This window comes from Megalobrama amblycephala, linkage group LG24 (assembly GCF_018812025.1).
Source record: "Megalobrama amblycephala isolate DHTTF-2021 linkage group LG24, ASM1881202v1, whole genome shotgun sequence".
Lineage (NCBI taxonomy): Eukaryota > Metazoa > Chordata > Actinopteri > Cypriniformes > Xenocyprididae > Megalobrama > Megalobrama amblycephala.
The window spans coordinates 34,697,582-34,712,275 of NC_063067.1; the positions used below are offsets into that span (position 1 = coordinate 34,697,582).

At 36.5% G+C, this 14,694-nt stretch overlaps 1 protein-coding gene across 2 annotated transcripts in view; it reads left to right on the forward strand.

The window, feature by feature from the left end:
* The first annotated feature begins 749 nt into the window (after window positions 1-749).
* The window catches only part of plagl2 (pleiomorphic adenoma gene-like 2), a 56,382-nt gene continuing 42,437 nt past the window's right edge, over window positions 750-14,694 (forward strand). For both annotated transcript variants that reach the window (XM_048178852.1, XM_048178853.1), the window contains exon 1: window positions 750-1,064. The gene's annotated coding sequence lies outside the window, so the exon portion shown is untranslated. The remainder of the gene's footprint in view (window positions 1,065-14,694) is intronic.

Here is a 14,694-nt window from a genome sequence, read left to right on the forward strand (position 1 = left end):
ACACAAACATCTTTATCTATGTCAGGACAGAAAGAGGTTTTGAAGAGAATTCATAAAGTATGTTTACTTGCACATGACCTTTTATTTGTGATTGATTTCTAATTGATTTCATTTTTCTCAAATCTATATTTGAAGTTTTAATTAGACTGAAAGAAGACTGTAAATAAACAGTGACTCCAATGCTCATGTTTCATTTTATTTTACATTTGCAAACCATAAAAAAATACACAATAGCCTAAATAAGAACAAAACTTCTTACCTGCTCAAATAAAATACACAAAATCGTAGCATACTTGTACAAATGATAGACTGTAAAATGTTTCCATCCATTTAACTTGTCACAAATCATTTCTGTCATTTCCACTGTAGGTTTTATGAGTTGTGTCAACTTAATTTGTGATTAAATAAAAAAAAAATCTAAAAGTGCAATAATTTATCACTGCATTTTGGTACTACTTTGATTGTATTCAAATAATAAAAAAATACATTTAAAAAATGTATATAGGCTATTATAGCTAAGAAATTTAGAAAAACACCTTCATGACACTTCCTTATGTCAACACACTCGATTAATCATTTAATCCAGCTTTAAAGACTATCGCTTAAGAGAGATTTATCACAAAAAAAGTGTGTTATCGCATTACAGCAGTATAAAATAAAGGCTTGTTGACTTGCATTAAACATGCTGCAGTGAATAATTGAACAACACTATCGGCTGACTCAATGCCTTTACTTTCGACACACATTCAGCCTCATCCGCTCTCCACCATTAATCATAACGGTGTGTGTAAACTACAACCCCGAAAACACACAACACACACACACACACACGCGAGCGCGCGCGCGCGCACAACAGTTTACCAGCCCCTGTGAAAAGTTTGTGAAAGTGGCCTGACGTCACACTCCCACAATGCTCGCGCGCCCCATAACTCTGCTGCTGCAGCCTGAGGAGCGCGAGACACTCAGGCCCCGAAAAAAGAAAAATTAGAGAAAAAATTGGAAAAAATAATAAAAGACCAGATCGAGAGGAGAGAGGCCGGGGACGGTGGCGCGGGGCTCCCACGGTAGGTTTGCGCTCAGTCGGTGCAGGAATGTGACGGCGGGTCCTTGTGAAATTGACTAATGCGGCGCTGGAAAGTTTTTGGTGGCAATGCTCGCTTTTTTCTGCAAGTCCTCATAATGTAGCTGCACGAGCTGATGTGTGCATGTTTTTCTAATGAGATCCCGAGAACGAATACAGCTCGTGATCGATATGGCAGATGATTCAAGAGTGCTTCATAATAAAAACACCCGTGATGTTTTCTCCCGAGCCGACGTCATTTATTTTTGGCTCATTTTCGTGAAACATTGTTTGAGGCTCCGGGTATTTAATTTTTAATTGCGCGTTCGCTCGCAAAACTTCATCGATAAATTCAGCGCGGCTCAGTTAGTTTACAAAGCGATACATTCGCGATCGATCGATGATCGGCTCGGCCGTGCCTGCGGGTGTTCAGCGCGACTTTAGTGCGAATAGTTGATTTTTGAGTAATTTCTGAATATTTCTGGCTGTGCTGGAGACACACGCGAGCCGAAGCGCCGTTCCTGTTGAGTTTCAGACATCAGTTTATACAAACGCGTTTGTCTATTAATAGTTCACTCGTTGATATGAGAAAATCTCACTGGGCTGTAAATATACAAGTGGGTTTTTTTTTTGTCTAGTTTGTCTCGATCTGCTGCTCTGGCTTATCTGCTGCTCGTCATTTGTTCGCCACAGATCGGATGTTCCTGGGCGGATTGTGACTTTTGTATAAAGTCGTCTTGTGTGCAAAAACTGTTTGTTTGTTTGTTTGTTTGTGCGCTCCGATCAATCGAGAGCTGCTTCACAAACACGAGTGTCCAGCGCTGCTGAGGTGTGTTTGGTCTCTTCATTTCCAGATAGTGCTCATATATAGGGCACATTCTGCTGAGAAATAACCCGTGTTCAATGGCGAGCTCTGTTTACACTGTCAACACATTCAACCACTGCACTGAAAACACAAGTTTACCTTCAAACCTTTCGAACCGTTTCATTTAGACACGAATATGTTGTAAGAATGATGAAAACATGTTTACTGTGTCGTGAGCTCACTGAAAGCTACAATTAAAAAAGTTTTGACCTTTGGTCACAAATATGTGCATGAAATCTATGGTCACACTTTAGTTTATAGGGTCAATCCTCACTATTAACTATGACTTTTGCCTCAATAAACTCTTAATTACTGCTTAGTAAGGTAGATTAAGGGATGCATTAATACAAGTACTAATAAACAGTTAGTAATATGCATGCTGATAATGCTATTAATAGTGAGAATTGAAACCTAAACTAAAGGGTAACACTTTATTTTAGGATCTTTTAACTAGTTGCTTATTAGCATGCATATTATTAGTACTTATTAATGCCTTATTATCCTACCCAATAACTACCTTAATAACTATAATAAGCAGAATATTAAGAGTTTATTGCAGGAAAAGTGGTAGTTAATAGTTTATACAATAAAAGTGTTACCAAATCATCATGTGTAAAGATCATTGCAACTCTAGTCACACGCTCAAAACACCCTCAAAATGGAAAACTTAAGTTTAATTGTTGCTTTAAATATGGTGTAAATTCAAAGTTACATTTTTAATGTTGTTACTAATAATGAAAAATGCAGTTGAAACGCTGAAAATGTATATAAATGTGTGGGAATGATTGTGACGTGGAGAGAGAGCTCATTGAAGTGATTTGAAAGGGACAGAAATTGAAATCATGCGACCCATCTTTAATTCAGCAGTGATTGCAGCACTGTATCAGACACCTGTAGCCGTGTGACGGCTCTTTCTCAGATATATGTGTTGATGCTTTAAACCTGCATTATGGCTTTGCTTTGTTAAATCTCTTGTTTGTGTTGTGCTAAATTTGTGTGTTGAAATGATGATCTAAATGAAAGCTCATTGGATAAAGAGTTTGTAAATGGCTTCCTAACAGTGATTGACAAAGAACGGGTCGTGACGCGCTCTTGTTTGGTGGTTGTGCTCCATCGTGGCCCTCACTTCCACTGCCTCGAGCTTCATAATAAGGAAATGGAAGTGAGATCGTCACGAGACAGTGCTTTTGTTATTGACATTGCATGTTGAAACGCATATCGTGATGTGTGAGACGGTGTCGTTTTTCAGCATTGGCTCTGCTTATGAGATCTCATTTATTTCCATTCTTGCGCGTTAATAAACGAAGCAGAATGGAGTAAAGAACTTAAATATTAGTTGCATTTTGTTGTTTTTTGACACCTCATTTCATCTTTTGTCCGTTTTGAGAGATGTAGATGTTTTAAACGAACGTTTCAGCAGTTTATTTTTCATAACGCTGCTCATGGGCTTTCTGAAAAGGCGTCTTGCGTGCTTGATTCAGTGTGAGAGAGAGAGCATGTGCATCAAGGGGGGTTTCTCCTCTGAAAACATCCCACAATTCCTTGCTCCTCGGTGGGTAACAGGCTGATTATCATGAGAAAGCACATCAGAGGGGTTAATAGGTAGGACAGGCTTTGGAGAGCACAAACGCTACTTAATACCCAGTGTAGAATGGGGATCAGCCCTCATCTGAGTCCTTATATCCTCCACTTACAGCAGCGAGGAGCGAACGGGGACGACGACGTGCCTGAAATTTGTGCCAAGTTACTGTAATATAGCTATTTATTTTGCAGTGTTGCGTGATGATAACGTGGGCTTGCGGATCAGCCGACGAGTCGGATTGTATTTGCAGTCGTGTTTGTTTTTTGGCTCAATCCAGGTCTGAAATGGGCACTGGGGAGTGTTTATGTGGGCAGAATGAACAGTAGCTGACCTGGTCACTCAGTCGCCCCATAAAAAAGGGTGGAGAGATAAAATCAGGCCAAGTTCACGAGGGCGTCTCAACACATCAGATTTGATCCTTATCAGAAAATGATTCATGTCAGAACTGTCAGAAAAACAAATCGTTCGTTCAGGTTTCAGGTTTGGAACATCTGTTTGACTGTTTTTTATTATAGGGCTACTTAACAAAGATTATTAAATGCAATATTAAAAATGAACAACGGTAGATTGCATGTTAAATGTGTGTTAATTAATGCATATAGATGTAGAAATGTTTTTTAATTTATGGTCATCCTCATATTTGTTTTTGCATTAAAATAAGAATATTTTAAACTTTGCAGATATGGTTAACTTATAGTACCAAGAAATTAAGATGACTTAAATATTGTACTCTTACACAAAGATTTTTTTAGAAAGTAAAAGATGTTGATTAAATTGAAACTTTCCCAGAAACTCATTTGAATCTGTTTGGATTTCACAGTGAAAATGTTTTGACAGGTAACCTAAAAAAAATGTGCTTCATGTGGTAAACTAAACTAATCGACTGTTTTTCTAACCAAAAATATATGACAACAGTTCTAATATTTAAAAAAGTTATTTAAAACAAACATTATTATTTTCAACGGTCAAATCACATAGCTCCTGAAAGTAAGTTGCATAGTTTTTACAGTGTGGAAATTCATAAATCCAATTGTTTATTATGAATTTCTTACTTATTTGCTGTATTTTACTTAACTGTACACATTACTGAAGTATTTATTTTCAGTTCCCTCGTTCATATGCAGCACATATGAAGACTATATAAAAAGAAAGAAAGAAAATATTCTAACAAATGAATGCTCTAAACCGTATGTTGTGAGTAGAAAATGGCATTCGGAAGGGGTATAAAAACAAATCCAAGCTCATTATTTGCAGGAGAAGGCGATCATCAAGTGAAGCGAACAAAGAGTAATAGAAAAGAAAGCCACACATAAACACTACATGTGTAAATACACGCTAATGTTCTTGACAGATTTGCAAAACGAGTCCAAACAAACCGCAACCGAGTTGCACACGCACAAGAAAAGAGCGTCTTTTTTCCCTTCTCTGGCACGCATTCTGACTGCACTTGCAGTATGCGGCGCCTTCAGATAGTAAGAAGACGCTAGATGTTTGAAACGCGTCGCGCCACTGTACGTGAGCAAAGCTGTGCTTTTGAAAGCAGTCAGCCAGGTGTGGCTTTTCAAGGCCCGAGTCTATCCATCACTGAACACCACTTATGCTGCAACCCCTCCTTCTCTTCCTTCACATCCCCCTCGTCCATTTTTCCACCCCAAAGATGGGTCTTCTTCCCCTCCGAGCTACTTTCTCACTCGTTTACTGTCTCTCTGCTATCTTTGTTGTGAATTTATTGTCTTTCTTAAGGAAATGTACGGTGCAGTCAATTCGTAATCATCTAATACCACTACTTCGCTGATACACGCTGTTAAGATGTTATAATGGCTTCTGTGAAAATAGTGAAAATAGTGCCATTACATTAGTAAATTATATTGGAAGCTCACCAGAAACCAGATGAAAATGATTCCTCAATCTGTAATTGTTACATCTAAGCAGCTATTTTGATCTGATCTAGTCCTAAAAGTTGGTTTTGTTGGTGTGACTTAATGCATTTAACTTCTGTTATGTTCAGTGCTATTTTCGACTTCAATAAAATTTGATAATTTAGTTATTACTGCATTAAAAACCTTTTTTTCCCCTGGTGAATCTTTTGACAGGCACAGAGTTTGATCAGCTTTGGATCAAAAAATTAGTCAAAATTTGGATGAGAAAATGACCGTCTGTAATAGAAATGTCTCCTTTTCTTCCCTTGAGCTTGTTTTGTTCTCACTGAGACTGTCAGTTACAGACGTAAAAGTCACGTGTCGCTGTGATTGGCTGATCACACGGCCGGTTTGATAATGCACAACGATTCACGAATGAACATCCACTTGGACGACATCACTTTTTACTAATGATTTTAATAAAAACGAACATGATGTTATGATCTGTGAGTATACCCAGGTGAAAAACAAGTACACTTCTATAATGTACTTAAAGTGCTCTGTTTTCATGCACTAATTTTGTACTTAATATACTAAAAATTCTTCTTTAGTACTTCTTGAGAACATCTAAGTGTACTCAACTGTGCTATTTTGAGACAGCATGAAATATGAAGTAAAATGTGCTTTTAATATACTATCTCTGTATTTAAAAAATGTATTTAGATACTACTTATAGTACATTTGAACCCATAGTGTTAGCTAAATATATTTTTTACACTTAGATGTTCTTAAGATTATCTTAAGAAGTACTAAAGAAGAATTTATTAAGTACAAAATTAGTGCGCAAAAATAGAGCACTTTAAGTATATTATAGAAGTGTGCTTGTTTTCACCTGGGTAAATTAGCATTTTCAGCAGTATTTATTATAAATATCATTATTTGTAGTCTTCTCTGTGAACTGTTCTTGATTAGTAAGAGTACAAAATATCTTTGTATGACACAAAAAGCTGATATAAAATGTACATATATAGGATTTGACAGCTATATTAGTAAAACTATATAATGAATATATCATAACACTGTGTGAGAAAACAAACCATCAAAAACAGTCATATGGAAAGGATGTGAAATTAGATGATAAATATTGAAAACTTAGTGTAGCTCAAATGGCTGCCACATTGCTCAGAGATGCACAGTCATATACGGAGAATCCAGAAGACCTTGAGCGCGATTAGATGACTCAGTCAGAGGAAAAAGAAAGCTGGATGATGAGGGAGAGAGTCACTGAAGAGGGCTGGAGAAAAATAATTATTATGATTCATATAGCTGTTTGAGCTGCATCACGCAAATAACTAAAGCAGTGAGAGGAACGTATAGATTCGTTTAGTTGTTTAATGATGTTTAAGATGTGCTGGTCACTCAGTCACATGTCAGGAGTCAGGTGTTTTCACAGATTCTTTCGTTCACCGGTAGATTCTGGGAAAAAAAGAGTTGTGCATGCTAATGATGGGTTGGTAATCATACAGACATGTTTTCAAATGAATTATAATGGCCATCAAACAAACATTTACCAAGAAGCTGGTGTGTGACACCTTAACTTGCAGTGTTTCACACCAGAGAGGAAAACTCTTTCACACAATAACTATAAGGATAGAGAAACAATATATTTGGAATCGTTGGAACAATTTTTTTCTAGTTGATGGACAATATAAACATTGACAGCCGATCAGAATCCATCCTGCTTTAAAAAGCTTGCGCACGCTTAAAATGAACAAAGTGTAATCGCCCGCTGGCGTGGAGACTAATATTTTTATCTTTTTACGTGTGGGCTGGCCTTTAATAATCTTTACTATGCAATAGTCAAAATAGCAAAAATGTAAACTTAATTATTCACACATATATATGAGCAAGTTTATGAAAAGAAGAAGCTTTAAAGTTGTGTCTTGAGAAAACTATTATTTTCTTGAAAGCTGTATACATTATATAGTTTTACTTAATATAGTATATATTCAGTATTATTTTTATTAGGGGTTAAATGGATTTTAGTTGATCCGTATGGTTCGCATGTGATTATTGCAAAGTTTAACCATCATAGAGTGAAAGTTTGTCATTTGCATGTTTTTATCTTGCCAATTTACACATTTAAGTGATTTTAAGCCATTCCAGTGCAAGAAGAGGCGATAGAGAACTCAATTCGGCACGTTTCGAAAAGTGTTTGAACACCATTCTCCTTTCGCATCTCCTTGTGCTTGAACGGACACAAAATGATGTCAGAACACCCAGCTTGGCAAGTATTCTCGTAAACAAAGTCGGTGATGTGAATGTAAACAGTTCAGATGTGTATCGTTATATTGGATCCGTGCATTAGGTCTTAAAGTGACAGCAGCCTATAAATACTGCTGCTGTCCGTGTCATTAATGTCAATCAAACGACAGCTTTAACAGACATTAATCTATATTTAATTCATGGTGAATCTGATTTCACCAAGTACAGCATTCCAATCAACCAATCAGATTACAGTTTATTCCAGGCTCACAGCCAGGGTTAGGTGTTTCTATCCGTGTTATTCACCTGTCAGTTCCCTCTGATTTTAGGGATTAGTTAGGGCTGGATTTAAGGGTAGGGATAGGGTTAGGATTATGGACAGGAATGTTGTTCCAGGATCAACAAAATATTTCTTACTTGGCAAAATCACAGTGACTTTTAACTCTAATGTTATTTTACATTTATTACATTTCTGTACCTGAATACTACAGTTAGACCTTACTGTATTTGTAACTTTATTATATTGTATTTATCTATGCTTGTAATTAGTATATCATTTGTTCCCTTGCCTTTAATAATGTTTGAACTTTATTAGTTAGTTTTTGCTGTGGTTCTGAAGTACTTAAAATGTGCTTTAAATGGAAAGCAAAGTTATATTTGCCCTAAACCATTTTTTTCTCTCTTGCTGCTCTGAAAAATGATTGGATGTGTGACTCAACAACCGTAATATGATTTGAAACGTGAGTTTTGTGATCCATTGAACCACTAATTATCATATTTAATATTGTTTATATTTATCATATTTTTATATTCTATTTAACACGGGCGGTTCTTTAAAAGTAAAACTCAGTTTTTTAGCGTATTAGTTTATTAGTTTCATTGCACATTTTGAACTGTCATCTAATTTAACTTTTTTCTTGTTGTTGTTAAATCAGGCTCTTACCTGCCTTAAGCAATGACAAAAATACTTTTTCCACACTTACTTTTCAGCAAATTAGTATTATAAAAGGTGATAGGTTTTGTATTAGTATCACACTTGCACTCACAGTCTCTTTTTATTTATTCTGGGGCTTCATCTGCAGTCTGTCATTTGTGGTCTATAGGGACAATTTCTGGCAAGTATTTTCTTATTTCTCTCTCCCTCATTCACATCGTGAAGCTCTGTAAACTGGCTTTACGGTTCTGGAGCTTTGCCCACAGCTCTTCATTAATGCGTGTTTTTACTCAAAAGTTTTCATGCTGGTATAATTTGGCTTTCTTCAGTCTGACGTGAGACCTGTGAGCAAGTGCATAGTTTGTGAGAGAGACACTCGAAATCAGAGAGACTCACAGTGTTTAAACGGGAGATATTTAAAGTTGTAGATTAATTTCTGATGACATAATGTGAGTTTGAGGGAGAAATGTTTCCTGGCAGCACATGAGAGCGAGGAGGTTGCCGTCTCATTGTGTGCGGTCAGGTGTGTGGTCCGCCCGATCCATTGTTACGTTTTCAGCTGCGACCGAGAGAAGAATCGCTAGAAGCTCTCGGTGTCTGTGTTCACTCAGAAAATAAATGAGCGGAGGAGGAAAGACAAATAATGAAATGAAAGGAGTCGTGTATCACGATGTGACTACTTTATGGTCATGCGTATTACTAATGCTTCGCAACTGTGCTCTCTGTTACACTTAAACTGAATTAACAGACAAATACATGAAATCCATTTATAGAGGCGTGCTTCACTTCTCTAGTAATTTCTAGTACTTGATAAAAAAATAAAAAAAATTACCAAAAATGACACGCACAGGAGTATATCTACACACACACACACACACACACAGTATTGATGAAAGTGGGAGAAATAAGGTGCCAGTAATGGTATTAAAAGTAAGAACAATGTAAACTGTACAAATGTGACTATGGCTGAAGTCATTTAAAAAGAAATTAAATTAAATTAAATTAAATTAAATTAAATTAAATTAAATTAAATTAAATTAAATTAAATTAAATTAAATTAAATTAAAAATGAATAAAATTAAATGAAATGAAATAAAATAAAATTAAATTAAAAATAAATAAAATGAAATGAAATAAAATTAAATATAAAATAAAAAAATAATACAAAAAAAATAAAAAATAATAATAAAATGAAATAAAATAAAAAATATATAATATATAATATAATATAATATTTAAAATAACTAAAGGGTCAGGACAGGTAGAAATCATTCAAAGTAAAAACTGCATAAAATAACAAAATACAATTATTTTTGCATTTAACAATTTTTTTTAATTTTTTTTTTTTACTGTAAATTGTGAAGTTTTTCTGTATTAGATGCTCCACAGTAACACTCAACATTGATCTTTTTCCAGCCCAGGCTCACAAACGTACCTGTGGCGACAATTTTAAAATGTTTCCTCTCTGTTTCTTCATGTATTCTCAGGATAACCACAGCTCACTCCAGCGGCAACATTGCAAAATTGTAGATGCTGATTTCCTCTCAAAAGTAATAGAGAGAGAGAAGAAGAAAAAAAGAGAGAACAAAGGGAAAGAAATGAAAGAGAGAGAGAGAGAGAGAAGCTCTGGTGTTAACAAATGACCTCTGTTGCTTGCTTTCTTCCTCTCTTTCGCTCTCCCTCTCTCCTTCACAAAGTCCAGAACAACAACAACAGGAGGAGAGAGAGAGAAATGAAAGTAGAGAGAGGACTGTGGGTCTCTTTCTGTGTGCCCTCCAGTGGCAGCGTGAAGTTTTCAGTTTGATTGAAGGGCCCTTTTCTCTGCTGTGTGGTGTGAAAGCTGTCCTAATTGAATGATAAAGTGGCCCGAGATGGAGTCCAGTGAATAGGCAACAATACCCAGCCTGTGTGTGGTAGAGGGGTTTTTTTGGTTCTCGTCCAGGCCGCTCTCTCTCTCTCTCTTTCCCTCGCTATCTCTCTCTCTCTCTCTCCCCGCTGCGAGAGGGGGTCCCATTATCGAGCGCTCTGCTAGATTTGGTCACATGACTCCTCCCTGCCCGCTCGGCCGGCCCCTCCCTCCCCTGCCGAAGGCCGGCCAATCAGGCGGCAGAAGGGATATTTCTCAGCGACCATGTGGTTGAATGCCCTCATTTAGCGAGCAGCTGACTCACAGCACATGTCTTTCTCTATCGCACACCTCGGCCGCCGGACGCTGGCGAGAGAGAATTCCATGTCCGTGCGCTTTCGGCGCTCCGCACCGGCTCTCCGGGTGTGACTGTAGCGGGATCCCGTCGGACGAAAGTGTTTAACCAGAGGCAGATGTTCTTGGTCTTTCCATTCGATCTCTAATAATAGTGAGCACAGCATTTGGGATGCGATTGTCGTCTAGTTCATGAGCTGGTCTTAGATGGTAACACTTTATACTGTATTAGTGGTGCACATTTATCATGTTATTTATCTCCAGTTTATTTCTATTGAACAGTCATGTGAATCATCACCCAGCTGTTCTGCTCGTATATTGTAAAAGACTCGGGTTAAGGAATATTTAATAGTTTTATTCAAGATTAAATCTATAAGGCAATCAAATGAAATCAAAAATAATGTAAATTCACATTTGTGCCTCCATGCAAAAGTCCACTTGAGCCAAAGTTTGTGTTTTTCTGCATGTTGTTAGAAGAGGTTCGTAATGTCTCTTGAAACTGTTTGTAAATTCACTAGGTGTTTTGAGCCAGTTCTGTTCAGATCGAACTGCTGAAATAAATGTAGAGATAAACAGTTGTTTATTTACATGGACAGAGTCTCCATGAATGTAAAATAACTGTTCAGCTGCCTTCAGTGTAAAAAATCAAAAGTTAAGAAAACTTCAGCAGATTTTTGAGTTTTCTCAACTTGAATTCAGTTTATACAAAAAAAGTTGAGAAAACTCAAATCTGCTGAAGTTTGTTGCCTTAAACTTTTCAGTTTTCTCAACTTTAGATTTTTTAAAGTGTTGCTGAGGTCTTTTTTCACATTAGCTTTTCTCTCTTCGGCATTCAAAGCTCCTGTTTGTTTGGCAAAGACATACACAATCTAAGAAATTAGTTTTCTTTTAAACTCACAGACAAATATAACTGCAGTGCATTGGTAAAAGAAACATGTATATGTGACAAAATACTTTTTTTTTTTTTTTAAAAGAAATTAATATTTTTATCCAACAAGGCATTAAATTAATCGAAATCGCCAGTAAAAACACTAACAGTTATGTTAGAAAATTAGAAAAAGGTTTCTGTTTCTATTTTACACATAAATGCTGTTCTTTTGAACTTTCTATTCATCAAGGAATTACAATGAAAATATTAAGCACGACTGTTTTCAACATTGATAATAATCATAAATGTTTCTTGGGCATCAAATCATCATATCAGAATGATTTCTGAAGGATCATGTGACACTGAAGACTGGAGTAATGATGCTTTGATCACAGGAATAAATTACATTTAAAAATATGAATATTTAAATTCAAGATATTTATATGTAAAATTGTAGTAATATTTCACCATATTACTGTTTTCTAATATGTGACCCTGTACCACAAAAGCAGTCATAAGTCACACGGGTATATTTGTAGCAGTCGCCAACAATACATTGTATGGGTCAAAATTATTGATTTTTCTTTTATGCCAAAAATCATTTTGATATTAAGTAAAGATCATGTTCCATGAAGATATTTTGTAAATATATTAAAAATGTATTTTTGTGAGTGGATATGCATTGCTGAGGACTTCATTTGGACAACTTTAAAGGTGATTTTCTCAATATTTTGATTTTTTTGCTCCCTCAGATTTTCAAATAGTTGTGTGTCTCGACCAAATATTGTCCTGTCCTAACAAACCATACATCAATGGAAAGATTATTTATTCAGCTTTCAGATGATGTATAAATCTCAATTTAAAAAAATTGACCCTTATGATTCAATTAGTTTCAAATCAGCTTTACAGAGAATGCATGTGAACATTACAATTTAGAGAATGCAGTTAGCTATTAATGACTGATTTTGTGGTCCAGGCTCACATATGTTTGATTGAATTAATGCAGCCTTGCTGAAGCCAGTTTTTTTCTTCAAAAAAACTTAAGAAATACTTCACTCAAAAGATGAAAATCCTCTCATTTCCTCACCCTCATGCTGTTTCACATGTAGGCCTGTATGACTGACTGACTTCAGATGAGCACTATCAGAAATATATAATCCATCTCTGGGAGTTCATATGACGAAAGTGGATAGTCTCCCAAAAGTTGATGCGTCACAAACAGCACAAAACATCTGAACCAATCTCTTCTTACGTGAAATGATGGGTGTGTGAGAGAAAATAAAGCAAAAATCCCCAAGAAGCCGTGATTTACAGTGAATTTAGTGAATTTGAGCTGTTCTAAATTCACTGTAAACAGACGCAGTAATACTGATGTAACGTGGCTCAACCAATCATAGTCGAGGACCGGAACTATCCATTTCGTTTTGTCACTAGTCCTCTGAGTAAGCAAAAGTCTAAGTGGGACCTACATTATAATTAGTTGAAATGAATTGGGTTTTTTGTCACAAAATGAAATGGTCACACTTCTTTTTTTGAGCATGTGCTGCATAAGTGTCATCAACAGAAGCACAATTGTCCCGGTCTCCATTAGAAAGTGGCGAAATAGTGGGTTAAGCCATTCCCAATCCTTAACGAACACAAGGGCATTTCCCAGAGTTGGGTTTGTCGGTTTCCTTGTCGTTCTTCAGTTCGTGCCTTTCAGAGCTTTTTCTCCTGTTGTCTCTTCAGATTCATTTTTTTAGTTTGTTCCACAGGCTTTTGCATGATGTGTCCGTAGTTTACTCTCACCCATTGCAATTTTTCCACTAGTATCTTCTTCCACTGTTGTTTTGCTCCAAATACTCAGTCCGTTTGTGCCATTTCAGTTTCAGGATTTAGCATGCACACGTCTCGACTCAACTTCCGTACAGAGCTCTCGTTGAACTTCCCCCACTGCTGGTGCCGCTAGCATTGCAGATCCTTCCTCTCGTTCAGCTGTTGTCCACCTTGAGTTAAAATGTCTGCTGAGGGATGTGGAGAGTCAATCTCGTCATCACTTCCAGGCTTCATCAGTCTGAGTTTAACCCTGCACTGTAAGAGAAACGCTCTGACCCTTATATAAACCACTTTTAGCTGCAGTTTTTGCAACACTATGAACTTGTTGCTGTCTTGGTTTCCTCAGAGCCTTTCTTGTCTGAAGCATTAAAGAAATTCTGATTATTTACTCGCCCTAATGTCATTGCAAACCTGTTTGATTCAATTCTTCTTCCACGAAGCACAAAACATTGTTTTTTCCACATAGGTCTTTTTCACACAGTTAGAATGTGTTTAAATTCCATTCCAGTAATAACTGGATTTAAACTGCAAGCAGGATGTGAAAATGTAAATGGCGTGTGATGAAGTAGATTTAAAATACATATATAAACTTGTATAACTAATCATTTTATCGCTAGAAAATAAAGCTTGTCAAGACGTGGGCTTGACAGATAGTTCAAACGACGAATTTTGTGGACAAAGGTGGAGTACATTTAATTTAAAAGAATGCATTACCCTTGATGAATTTCAAAATGGCATATTTAAAGGGATAGTTCACCCAAAAATTATCATTTATTCACCCTAAAGTTGTTCCAAACCTGTAAAAGAATTTCTTTCTTCTGCTGAACACAAAAGAAGAATGTTGGCAATCAAACAGTTGATGGACCCCATTGACTTCCATTGTGGCTTTTTCTCCCATACTATGGAAGTCAGTGGAGCCCATCAACTGTTTGGTTACCCATATTATTCAAAATATCTTCTTTTGTGTTCAGCAGAAGAAAGAAATTCATACAGGTTTGGAACAACTTTAGGGTGAATAAATGATCATTTTTGGGTGAACTGTCCCTTTAAGTAGTTTTCATCCCGTAAATAAGTGGTAAAACACTAAAGATCCTTGTAAAGAATATGAAGCCGGTGAGGGACCACGGACATGGAATTTTACACAGGATCCTCTTCTGTTCCTGGTGCCGTGCCAGGTTCATGCAGCCTTGCATCCATGTGCAACAGGTATGAATAAACATAGAAGTAGTTCTATATAAACCTCCTG